Here is a 13185-nt window from a genome sequence, read left to right on the forward strand (position 1 = left end):
GAACTACTAGGAATTTTTATAAAATTCCACAAAGTCCAGCAATAAGTATGAACCCCAAAAGACCTCTGTGTGCACAGCTCAGTAATGCACAAGCAGCTCGTGGCATATTCCTTCTGGAAGGATTGAACAAGTATGGTAAAACATCGCATGATTTTTCCACTTTTTCCTGTCTTATTCTTTTTCTTTAATACAGCAATGGGTGATTCTTCCCTGAAATCCTAACTGCTGTCTGGCCAGCAAGCAAATATGAAATCAAAAAGCCCCGTGTGCCAGATCTGCACAGCTGTATTTGTGCTCCCGCAGCTCCCAGAGGAGCACACACCACATGTCGGTTACTTGACTTAGGGTGGGTTGGTGAGGTGTAAGTTAAAAGGGCAGCTGTACACTCTGGGAAATTTTCCAGATTCATTTTCTACCAATTGCTTTAACAACACCACAAGCAGCGCTGACGAGGTAGAGATGCTGGGTAGCACAGGTAGGAAATAGGAAAACTTTTCCTACAGCTTATTCCTGATTCGGTCCCCAGGCTCTCTTGAAAAATCTGTAGGCACTTTATGGAGGATTTCTTTTCCCCTGCAAGAATAAAGAGGTTGGCTCTGATCGCTGCTATTCCAAGAGGTTAAGGGAAGAAAAGAATTATTATATATCCACATGGTAATCAACCAAGGTTTCATGTAACTATTGCCGTTGATGTGGTTCTTCCTGACTCTTCCAGAAAAGAGTTTATTGATGTACCTGGCCTGGAAGTTTGAGAGCCAAAGGAAGAAAATGATAACACGGTTTAACAAACCCTTTGTTTACGTAAACATCCATCCACAATCTGTGTCTGGTGGGGTGAACATACGGCTTTAATTTTACCCTTGGCACATGGATCAAACAATGTTGCCAATATCTATTGTTCTCCTCATAACAATATGCCTGGTGGTTTCAACATATCCTCTCCATTAGCTGGCTTCAGATCAAGCATTGCTGTGTATGTCCTTGTGTCTTCATAAAACTGGAATATGGATTTCTCTTTTTTTTTTCTTTTTCCTTCTTTTTACCAAATATGTAAGGAGGAGCACAGCGACACAGTTGAGAATGGTGGTCAACCTTCCCCGTGAGTCACGAGAACGGCTCCCTTCGGAACACGGGGCAGAGCCGACACCGGGTGGGAAGAAAGGGTTGGATTGGATTTGAAAAGCCGTGGCCATATAGTTTAGGTTTTCCAAAAACCAGAGGAAGTGGTGAGTCAGATCCTTATCCCATTTTATCCAGGCTTTAGCAAACCTTTCTGAGTCAGGTCTGTCTTTGATCTACTCCAGCCTTGCTCTAGAGCATGCACACGCTAGGTAGTTGGGAGAAAGGTGGTTGGAGTGGCTTTTCCTTGGATTTTTTTTCCCCCTCCTTTTTTTTTTTAAGTTTCACTTCCTTTCTATTTGCTGCAGAAGACCACAATAATACTCTTTTTCTCTTACAAATATGCTGTTTCTGTAGAAGCAGTGTGACAGAGAAGATGGGGAACTGAGGAATGGCAAGAGAAGAAACCTCAGACGGACTCCCCGAGCCAGAGTGGCTTGTCATCTCCATGCTAATCTTCTCAGCTCCTGCCTTGGCCTCTGGATCAGCAGCACTGCTTTCTTATGTTTCCAGCAGCAATCAAACTTGACATTTCTCCTCTACATTGTGTTGCATTTCAGCCTGGATTTCCAAATACTTGATCCAAAATTCACTTGATTCAATGAGAGGAATCTCATTGCCTTGAATATACTTTGGATCTGGCATCTTCTTTTGACCTGAGCACTAACACCTAATTTATATTTGCTAAATTAGCAAGGAAATAGATGCTTCTGAGATCTCTGGTGTCATTTTCACAGTAGTGGAGAAAATCTCACTGAAGAAAAAGCACCACTAGGAAAGACAACAGTTATATTTGGGGCACTCAGGGAATTTCCTCTTTGTTTGGCTGTTTTGTTTATCCCTGACATCTTGCTTTCGAAAGCTTGGGTTCAAGAGGAAGTGTCTGGGGAGGGTTGATGATGCCTCAACAATTTTTTCTGTCTGGAGCAGAATCTGCTGCTGTGGGAGGCAGAGGTCCCACGCCCTTGGGTGCTCTGGGGCCCTACATATAGCATAAAAGGATGAGTGAAATCTTGTGGGAGAACTGGAAGGAGGCAGCTCTGGAAGATAACACCATGGTGACTAGAACCACCCAAAACAGGGCTCTGCAGGCCTTTTTTTTCCCCCATGCTCTCACGACACTCCTCCTCACTGGAAGTAGTAACCTCCAAAAAGCTTTGGTTTCTATTCAGTATTTCTGTTTTCTTCCTACTGCACCGTTTCTCACTTCCCTGTTTCTCCCCAATTTCGATGTTTTACCTTCTGAATATGCTGAATCTAAGCCCAGAGCTCTGAATGATTTCACTGACCCTGCAATTCTGCATACCAGCACAGATACATATCTTTTAGGTTTACTTTTATCTATGCTAATTTCACTTCCCCCTCACATTTACAAGTAGAGAGCAACTGCAAGGCTTCCTATGCATCCCAGGCTACAATTTAAGGAGTTGAAGAAGAATTAGTCTGGATGCTGCTTGTGCACTCATATATATTCAAGCACAGCTTTCAGCCTCATCACTACACTTGTGCTTCAGCCTGTTCTCAACTGTCAGAACGATAACATTTCTATATAAACTCATTCATTAAGACTATCAAAATGTAATTATCTCTGCTGTGCAGAACGAATGCAGGTTTTCCCCCTGTAATGGCATGGCAAGAGAAAGAGAAAAGGGGGTAGAAGAGCCCTTCTTTTATTTTTGGAATGACTGATTTACTCAGAAAGCTAAGGCAGTCCTAAGCATTACTGGAAAGCCTAAAAGTAACAGCCAAGTCATATATTCATGTCTGAACCCATCTAGAAAAGAATCCTTCCCTGAAAGAACCCGGTAGTTCCTATATTTTTTCTACATTTTTTGAGTCAAACTAAAACTAGGGAGTTATTCTCCCTAAAAACACTTACAGGAGGTGGGGAGACCGGGAATCAGCAGGAGAAGAGACATGTATGATTCAAGCCTTATGGGGAAAAAAAGAGTGCATTAACTTTGAAATTGTCTAATGGTACAGATTTATTTATTATAGAATTAATTACCTTGCTTGAATTAATTAATTACCTCACTTGAAGTGGCATTCACTGACACATGATATTTTGTCTAACTCTCTATTGTGCATAAAAATGCAATATATTGTAATATAAATTGTGGCTGTTATTGCTTTGAACACCAATTTAATCAAAGGGTTTGACAAATGTAACTATAGACTGATTACTTTTTTTGCCCTTTTTTTTATGTAAGGACTTTGTCAATTTTACTATCAGTTTAGTTTCGTACTGAAATAGCAAATTATCATCATAAAAATCCTGTTGTCCCGAATCCATGCACTTAGTTTCAAAAATGTTTAATCCATCCTGGTCATTGTGACATTAAGCATAGAACATAATTTGAGTTTAAATGCACTGAAAATCGAGAGCACAGCTGTCAGCACAAACATATGGGGCAAGCAGAGTTACTATGGGGTTATTACAGGGTTGTATTTCACTTGATTCTCCTACCTGTGTCCAACTTACCCTCAGCAGCTGCTGGAGCTCTGCTTGGGGTGGACGTGAGGTGTGGAAAGAGGGTTCTAACCAAACATCCCTGGTGAACTCCAAAAAAGACCTGCTAGTGAGGGAATTAAAGCAGTATTAAGCCAAGCTGAAGCAAAGGCTGGCATATAATTAACATAACATTGTCAAAGAGAGCTCATAGTTTAATTTTAGTGGGGAAAATATGGTATCTCAGATACCATGATATGGGTGTTTGTTCACAGCCACTGTACCTGTCAACTATTATTATCCTGATGCTGCCGTGTTCCCTGAACTGTTTTGATTTCTTAACAAGAAGAGAATTTTCTCTGATGTGCCATCTGTAAGGCACAGTTTACCAAAGGAAAACTTTATCTCAAATTTTTAATAATTTTCTGTCAATTCCAATAAAATCAGATATATTTTTATAATACTTACAAAATAATAGCAAATGTGACTCACCACATGTGCCACTATTTCATTTGATATTCTTCTTCTCCCACTGACTTCTCGTTCCAGCACAAAATGCAATTTAAATGTCAACTTGAACTAAAAAAGTTATATTCCTGGGGAGATTGCTGGTATCTCACACAACCTCAAAATAATTCAATGGCTTTCCACCCCTCTACCTATTTTCTTCTGTTTCAGTCTCTCATTTGTAAAGGTCTAAAATTAACAAATGGTGGAAGGGATAAAATAATGCACAGCTTGTTTACATAATAAGTGACAGGACAAATCATAGAATGGTTTGGCTTGGAAGGGACCTTGAAGCTCATCTCATTCCACTCCCCTGCCATGAGCAGGGACACCTTCCACTAGCCCAGGTTGCTCCAAGCCCCATCCAACCTGGTCTTGGACACTTCCAGGGATGGGGCAGCCACAGCTTCTCTGGGTGACTTGTTCCAGTGCCTCAATACATAATTCCTTCCTAATATCTAATCTAAATGGAAAAAAAAATAAATTGTTCTAAAAAAACAAAAATGTCCTTTCATGCCTAAAAGGGCATGGTCTCAATCCATCCTGGGATCCAAAGTCCATATATCGAATATAGAAGTGCACGTGGAAGGATTGTGGTGTCTTTAGCAAGGCCATTGCAGGCTGCATAAAATGAGGAATAGAAATCAAGGGGGAAAAAATTGTAGGAATAGAAAAAATCGGAAGGATATTTATTTTGTCATCCACACCAATCCTGCGTGTAGGCAGCACAGAGATTGTCCACACGGGGTGCAGGTCTGCTTTGTTCTGTCAGGAGAATTTATGCTTGGGAATTTCATTAAAGGTTGTGACAGTGCTTAGAGTTTTATATTTTGGATTTACCTGAGACTGCCAAGGTTCCCCCTAGTAAAATAGTCATCCATTTGCAGAAATGTTTGCACTCTCCATAAACTTTTTTTTCATTGGAGAAGGATCACAAGCATTGGACACAGGCCACACCAGCTTGGATTCTCCCTCTGGGACAGAGCAAAGGAGGCTTTTCCAGTTCAAGCTCACTGTCATATAGTCAGGAAACAGTGATGGCAACCAACTGCCCTGCCAGAGCTCAAATCCCTTTTTTTCACTGTTGAATTTGTACACATCCTTTTCACTTCCATAAAAATGTCTTAATTCAGAAGAACAGAGAATTGTCACAGTCTTTCTTGCCTAAAGATCTCTTTTCCTCTGAAATTCCTGGGAAGACTGCTGAATGTCATTCTGAACTCCCTGTAACATAACACAAAAGGCATGGGAAAGCTGGGAAAAACAGCTTTGTTGACATCAGTTAGACGTCAAAAAGTTTAGTGCTGAGATTAAGCCCTAATCTCTGTGTTTTAGTTCCTAACATCCAACACTACTAGTGCTCACCAGTTTGTGAGAACACAAAATAAAGACTGAGACAAGCAGTTCCTCCATTATTGGCATCACAGAAATAACTTGGACTGTTCCACTTCAGGAGAAATAAGGATTATGGTATTTCAGCACATGAAGGACTCACTGCTGCCTGCCTTAAAAAAGATGGAGGTGTTTTAGTCTAAACGAAAATTAGAGTTCAATATGTCGAAGATGCCAAAAGCACCACAAAATGTAGGAAGCGGGCGCAGGTTTAAAAGGCACTCAAAACTCACCTGGAACTACCATGGGAAACAGTTGCTGGAAAAGCCATCTGGAAAAATGCCTTCGACAGAAGAGTTCTCAGTCAACCTTCCTGGGCCCTTCATCCAGTCTGAACACAGAGCTTTGTTACAGACAGAAAAGATTCAGCTGTGCCACAGATTTCCAATATCTTGGTGGTATCTCCAGCAGTGGACAAGACCTGCATCGAGAGATGTGCCACAGGAGTTTTTTTTTTCCTAGTGAAATTATTGAAAGTAGAGGCTAGAGTCAAATTCTATATGTTCACATTGACTTCAAGGACCATTTGCACAACTGAAAAATCACTTCCCCTTTCTTTTTCTGGAATTTAGTGTATCATCCACCATAGTTACCTAACTTTTGCAACAAACAGGTGAGGACCTTGTTAACTGCCAGCTATGATTCATCCTTGCTGCCAAACCCAACTCTTACAGTGAACAGGGGATGATCCTGCAGGAGAAAACAAACAAACAAACAGGTTTTAGGCTGCATTTCATCACTCATTATCTGACTTTCGATTTAATGGATATATTTAAGGTATTAAGAGCCCTAAAATAGACTCTGTCAGTGTGTTAAGACTCTGGACCCTGATCAGATTTGCACATTTAGGTTAGTGCAGTTCATTGAAGCTTCAGCAAAGAGTGATTTGAGAAAAGGAACAATGTGCATGCTGGTAAAGTTTACCTTTCCTCTTTCCACATGGTCACAAAGATTTCTGTCCTGCCTTATCACACTCCTGTCCCATCTCACCACTACTAGAAATGACACAAAGAGACAGAGGGTTTCTGTGGGTTTGTTTCAAGGAGTAAAGGTTTAAATTGCAAAAGAAGAGAAAATTAGCACAGCTCCAGCAGCATTAAGTGGTTTCATTCACCTATTATAAAATAATTAAAAATAAGACAGACAAACCCCCACCATCATCTACACAGTGTGTAGGTAGAGCAGGCCCTAACACTAATGCACTGCTCTCAGGTTGGTGATCATATCAGCAGAGAAATCAGATAACCAACATTAAACCAAACCCAATACTGAACGATCAGGCACAGATTCTACGTCCCATCACAGGCTGTCCAAGCGGAAGCTCTCCTGCAGCCCCTGTGTCTCCCAGGGGTTCATAGTGTTGTTCTGCTCCATGGACAGATGAAGAGCACCCCACACTGCCTGTATTTACTTCACAGAGGTGTTGGAGGCTGTAATTAATTACTGTTTGTAAAACCCATGCAGATTGTTAGAGAAAGGCAAAAGAAAGAGAGCGGTATTGTAAATTATTACACTTGAAAACATTCAAACTCTTCAGCCTTCCACCCCTCGCCTTCTCACAAACTTGAAGCATTTCTTTTTCTCCTCCTAGAATAAAATTTGCCCTCTTGACATGTACAAACCATTAGAGAGGCAGTGCTTACAAGCAGCTCACAGTATTTTCTCAAGTTTATTTTGACATTGACTTTTAATCAACAGGATGATGATTGAAAAACCTAGTCCAACGTTTCACTAAAAAGGAATATTAAAAGTGCATTGATTGTGTCTGCAAAGATATGCAATTAAAAAGTATGAGTGCTGTTATTTAACACTTGACTTTACTTATTTTGAACTCTTGTGGCCCTGTTGTGTACATGGTTAAATGTGCAATGCTGTGTGTTTCAAGTAACTTGGCTGTAAGCAATTTTATATTTTAATGAAAATAATTACAGTTTGAATAATATGAAGTGTATCTGAAGTATAACCCCTGATGCTACTTCCCCAGAATTAGCTGTGATATAAATTATCATGATTTATTACGGTTACTCTGTACTTTATATGTTTATAGGGGATCCTGGCTAGCAATGATGATTCTTAACTAACAAAGAATTGCATTTCAAAAGCAATTTTTCTTGGATCTCATCTGTAATTCTTCCACAAAAGTGATATGATTTAACTGTGCTGCAGTATGTGCTATTGCAAAGATGGCATTATTGTGCTGTCATTTTGACAGCTTACTTTAATTTACACCATTTAATGGATGAATACATTTTTTAAAAAATCTGGTGTTATTCTTTCTTAATATACCATATGCCATCGATCCCACATGCACTTCTTTGCATAAGCACACCAAATTATATAGTGGTATAAAGCAACCTATGTGTCATATACAACCTCTCCTTTGAGTGACACATCAGAAGCTGAGGTCCTCTCTGTTCTTCAAGGATTCTGCGGATCCTGTGACATTTCTGAGCCTCGAGCTGAAATATGTTACACGATACACGATGTCCCGATTGGCATCTGTCCACCTCAGAGATGGGCACTTTTCAGATGCACTGTACAAAAATAAATGCATGAAAGTCATTTGCCTTGCTAGAAAAGCAGCAGTATAGAAAGTGTAGAGATTCTTATAATTACATTGATGCAAAGGCCAATATCTGCAGCAGCTGGCTTCGATTGCAACCACTATTTTAAACTGTTTGGTCAAACAAAATCTCTTCCAGTTCCTGTCATATTTTGCCAGCTAATGTTAACTACTCATCAGTATGGGCAAATGTTGGACAATCATTCCCTTTGTCTTCTTTTGGGGAGGGCAGCCTGATTGTTCCTCTCTCAGAGGACTTTTGGGGTCACCTCCAAAGGAAGCAGAGAATACACCAGTTTTACCCAGGCCTGTCCACATCTCTCTCATAAATGTACATCTCAGCCCAGCAAACATCAGTTCAGTAGAGCTCCCCCATCCAAATTTCTTTACTCAGGTAACCTTCCTAAAGGATTCAGATATTCAGTCTATCAAGGCCAGATTGGATGGGGCTTGGAGCAACCTGGTCTAGTGGAAGGTGCCCCTACCATAGGCAGGGGAATTGGATCGAGATGATCTTTAAGATCCCTTCCAACCCAAACCAGTCTGTGATTATATGATTCTACCCATGTTACAAACTGCTCAGAAGAGGCCACTAAGCTCAAAGAGAGTAAACCCTCCTTCTCAGGAGGACTTATAACCCCGGGTTCACGTACCACATGAAAACATCTACACAACTTCCAAGTCGCACCTGGCTTGGTCCTGTCTGCAAAAACTTCTCTCAATGTGCTCAGCAGAGCCTGAAATCCTGGCCCGGGAATAATCTCTGAAGACTTTAGAAAATCTGCTGTGGGACGTTATCTCAGTAGAGGAAAATTTCATTTGGGAAGCAGCCCAATTTAAGAAAACAATTTCATGACAGCGTGGAAAGCAAGCTGATGATACTCCAAGAACTTAGCTTTATTTGGTAGACTTTTGTCTGCTTTCCAAGGACATCTAAGAGTTAAATAATTTAAAATTATAAAAAAAAAAATCCTCCCAAAAAATAGCCTAGTCGTTTCATTTTCCTGTTACAAGTATTATTCTTGGACAGAAATGCTCCAAACAAAAATGCAATACAAGCTAAAGATTTTAAGCGGGAAGTATCCAAGGTTGAAAAGGATTTTGTTGACACGAGCTGAAGAAATACAACATACCTTTATACTTACTTAGCTCTTTGATGTTATACATGATACCCAGTATGGCATTACAACCAACTGTACATGTCATAAAAATGCAGAGATTCCATGTGGAGTGAACCTGCAGTGAATTAATGCCTCTGTCAAGGTGTATCCTGAGATGTATTAATCCATCCTGACTTCAAATTCCAGTTCACACATTCTCTGCAACTCGCAAGACCAGGAACATGCAAACATTCCTACAAAATCAGAAAAGAGTTTATTTTAAATTCCATCCCACTGACTACCAGTAGATTTGGAATAAGAAATCACATGAGATATTAAGAACTTTATGTGCTTTTTAGCAAATGTCAATTATCGTGGAAAAATACATAATTCGCCTTTTTTCTTTTTTTTTTCTTGGGTCTAGAGCACAAGTTCAGTGAGGATTGACTGAGGGAGCTGGAGTTGTTTTACCTGGAGAAAAGGAGGCTCAGCGGGGAACTTTACAACTCCCTCTATGAAAGAAAGTTGTGGGGAGGTGGGGTTAATTTCTTCTCCCAGGTAACAAGTGTCAGGACAAGAGGAAACAGCCTCAAATTGCTCCAGGTGAGGTTTAGTTTAGATATTAGGAAAATCTTTTTCATGGAAAGGGTTGAAATAGAGCAGGCTGCCCAGAGAAGTGTTGGAATCACCATCCCTGGAATTTTTAAAAGTTGTGTGGCGATGACACCTGGGGCCATGGACTCCATGACGTTAAAGGTCTTTTTCAACCTTGATGGTTCTCTGATTCCACAATTTCATCTGTGTCTCACATTAAAAAAAAAACAACCTGTTAGGAGTTTTGTATGACCAGAAATGAGGTATTTATACATAACAGAGCAACAGATGCTGACAGCTGACATTTCCTGCACCTACTGAAAATTATCAAGGTTTTAAATGATCTTCAGGTGTTATGAAGAAAGCTGCAGATCAGTGAACAGCAAGTCAAAGAACTGACACAAATATATTTTGTGGGTTTTACACATTAGTTTGAGTAGAAAAATATCAGAGCCAAACAGCAGTGAAGAAAAGGCAGTCAATGTTATTTGTTAGGAAAGGACTTTCATTTAAAACAGGTTTTTTTAATTAATTTTTTGTAGAAGACATCTCTGAGATACGATTTAACAAGTGCATTGAGCTTTGTTGCAGGAGTAGAGAAGTTGCATCTTTTAAATTTCCAGCAGAAATCCTAGAGTGGAGAAGGGGCAATGAACATTATCTCCCTCCCCCTCCAGTGAGAAAGAGCAGATGAGAAACTCTACAAGTTGGACACACAGCCCTTGACCCGTGTGATACTGGATAACCCTCTGCAGTGTCAAGCAACAGATCCCCTTACCTGCTGCTGTAAAACACTCTTACTTGTGTGTTTGCAAAGGACACTTGCCTATATCTGCAACAAAACTCCTCCCATCTTACTTAACCTATGGAAAAACAAATCAAATCACAACCAACAAACAGGAAAAAAAAAAAAAGAAAAAAGCCAAATAAAGAAAAAACAAAACAAAACAAAACCAGAACAAATAGAAACTTTAAAGAAAATTTAACTCAAACCCCATGATGTTTCTAGTTGCTTCCACCCCTTTTGCAGGGTGGAAATGGAGCTCTGGAAAAATGCAGCAGAACTTAGGGACCCTGATGGAAATAAGAGTTTCTGGGTACCAAGAAAAGCACTGAAGCAGATTGGTGTTGCATATTTGTTTCTGATGGATTTAGCTGGTCAGCCCTCTTCCTCCTTCCCTTCAACACACGCACACTGATCTATAGCACACACATATGGACACCAGCATAGAGGCAGCAAATGCCAGATCAGATATAGAAAGAGCAAATTTAAGAGGTTATAAATGTCTTTTCATAATATTATATATTCAGTACTACCACTAATGCCCACTGACTAAATAAGAACATTTTTCTCCTCTCTTATGCAATCATAATATAATAAAAGATAATAAATTCAGTTCAACTTACTAAAGGTTTTGCTTGCATTGTTAAAAGATGATTAGAAAGGTAAAACAACTTTCATTTTTAATCTCTGAGCACCACTGCCATGGTTAAAATCAGTAAAAATGATTCTTTCCTGACATGAGGTCATAAAAAGGTGAAACATTTTCAGTGGAGAGGAAGACAGGGATGTTGTTGGTACATCACATCCTGACTGTCACACTGAAGGGAAGACTGAAGTCTTGTGAAATCAGTGCTGTAGCACCTCTAGGACAGCGTCCAGCCCCCTCTCCATGGTTTGAAACACAAGTCTAGCTTTATGTATCTGCAAAGAGCCTGCCACAGAAGCATTTTGTTCAAAGAGATGCTGAGATTTGCTTTATCAGATAATGCTACAGTCCTGTCTAATGTGGCACACGAAGAAAGAGATACTTCCCTCAAAACATTCCAAATTTATGCCACCCACGTAATGCAGTCATTACTTAGCCATCCTGAAAGACAAAACTGTGTGTGGCTCTCACGTACTGCAGAACATCCCTACCCCTCGTGCTGCTGGTGGGAGCCTGGGGAGGAATCACACCATCAGCCCCTGCCAGGCTACCAAGGGCAGGGAGATGGATTTTCCTGCAGCCTCCTTTTCCCTTCTCAGCACACAGAGCTCAGCTCACCAAGTGTTCTTTAGGTGTTCATCTCAGTAAAAAACCTGACCACAAGATTTAGAATCAAAGGCACCGAATTCCAAACCCAGCTGAAAATCTGGCCCTCGCTGGGATGTCAAAATATTTCTGGTCAAAATATGGCCATAATCGTTAAAACATACAATTGCTTTTCATAATCAGCAGTATTTGCTCACACAAATAGTTTCACTGACTTCAGTAACAGGAAATACTAATTTTCTCTGACACAGGGAAGGACTTCTAACATCTAGAAGAAAACAATAGCATAAAAATTACTAAGACAGAGCTATCTTTGTCCAACCATTAAGACTATATCGCTCCAGCTTCAGTGGCTACAAACTTTTGCATCACCTCATCAGTGTGTGGGAGCAAGAGAGGGACTTCTTGTGTTCCTTGGAAAATGTAAAGAAGCAAAGAGATGGTAAAGATGGAGACTTCTTTACAGATGATCTTTAAGGTCCTTTCCAACCCTAAACATTCTACAGTAGGAACATATTTGCAAAGCACGGAACAGTGACACAGTATCTGAGAAAGGATAAACAAATTATGGCTTTATGAGTTTTGCTTTTGTTCAGTCTCAAAAAACAGTTGAGATCCTCAAACTTTGAGTTTTATAAAGACTGCTCTGGGATTTTTCCTCATTAAGGGATCAGCTCTATAATGCACCAGCTAACGGACCGGGGGGCACCATCAGCTGATGACAGATACACTTCAAGTAAAACTTCTGCTCCAGCATTTGCTTATAAAGCTCTTTTGAACACAGGCTCAGAGTCCTGGGTTAGACCAGACACAGAAGTCTTACAATATTTTCTTAAAGTACTGCCCAGCCTTGGAAATCCAGCTGAGCGTCTTGGATTCTTCTCATAAAGTGAAAAGGGCCATGTGTCTTGTAAAGACCAGCCCCAAGGGAACTGAGGTAAAGTATTTTTGTAGCCTTAACACAAATTTTCCTTGTGTTTATGGCTTCATTATTTTAGTGGGCGTGTTATTTCAGTGTGTTTTTCAGCTACTTATTTTCTATCTTCTTAACTGTTCTATTTTTTTTTTCTATTTTAAATAAGGAAAATGGACTCAACAGATGATGCAGAAGTCTTTATAGCAGAGCTACTGGTTTTCATTTCTGTTTCCTGAACCTCAAAGAATCATGTGCTTAAGATGCTCAAAGAATATTTCTGTAACATAATATTAAAGTTACTGTTGATGTCTGGTCAGTGTAAAAGCTCCCCATATGAACAGGGGTGAAAACCTTAGGCATCTATCTTCTGTTAAGTGCAGTTAAAGAGTTAAGACAAGATGAATTAAAGTAACACAACTAAAAACAGAAAAATTGTTTCTGATTAGCAGGAAAACCCAGGATTAGGATGCGGTTACTCTGTAATTGCAAAATCTGATCTGCAGTAATAT

General features: G+C 40.0%; 1 long non-coding RNA gene across 1 annotated transcript; it reads right to left on the reverse strand.

The window, feature by feature from the left end:
• Nucleotides 1-5729: 5729 nt before the first annotated feature.
• LOC113953244 lies at nt 5730-7990 on the reverse strand. Its single transcript, XR_003529806.1, has 3 exons — nt 7841-7990; nt 6089-6157; nt 5730-5888 (listed from the first exon to the last, which is right to left on the reverse strand). It is a non-coding gene; the product is annotated as an uncharacterized LOC113953244 (long non-coding RNA).
• Nucleotides 7991-13185: the final 5195 nt, after the last annotated feature.

Source organism: Corapipo altera, unplaced genomic scaffold (genome assembly GCF_003945725.1).
Source record: "Corapipo altera isolate COAL_440 unplaced genomic scaffold, ASM394572v1 68, whole genome shotgun sequence".
NCBI classification, from domain to species: domain Eukaryota; kingdom Metazoa; phylum Chordata; class Aves; order Passeriformes; family Pipridae; genus Corapipo; species Corapipo altera.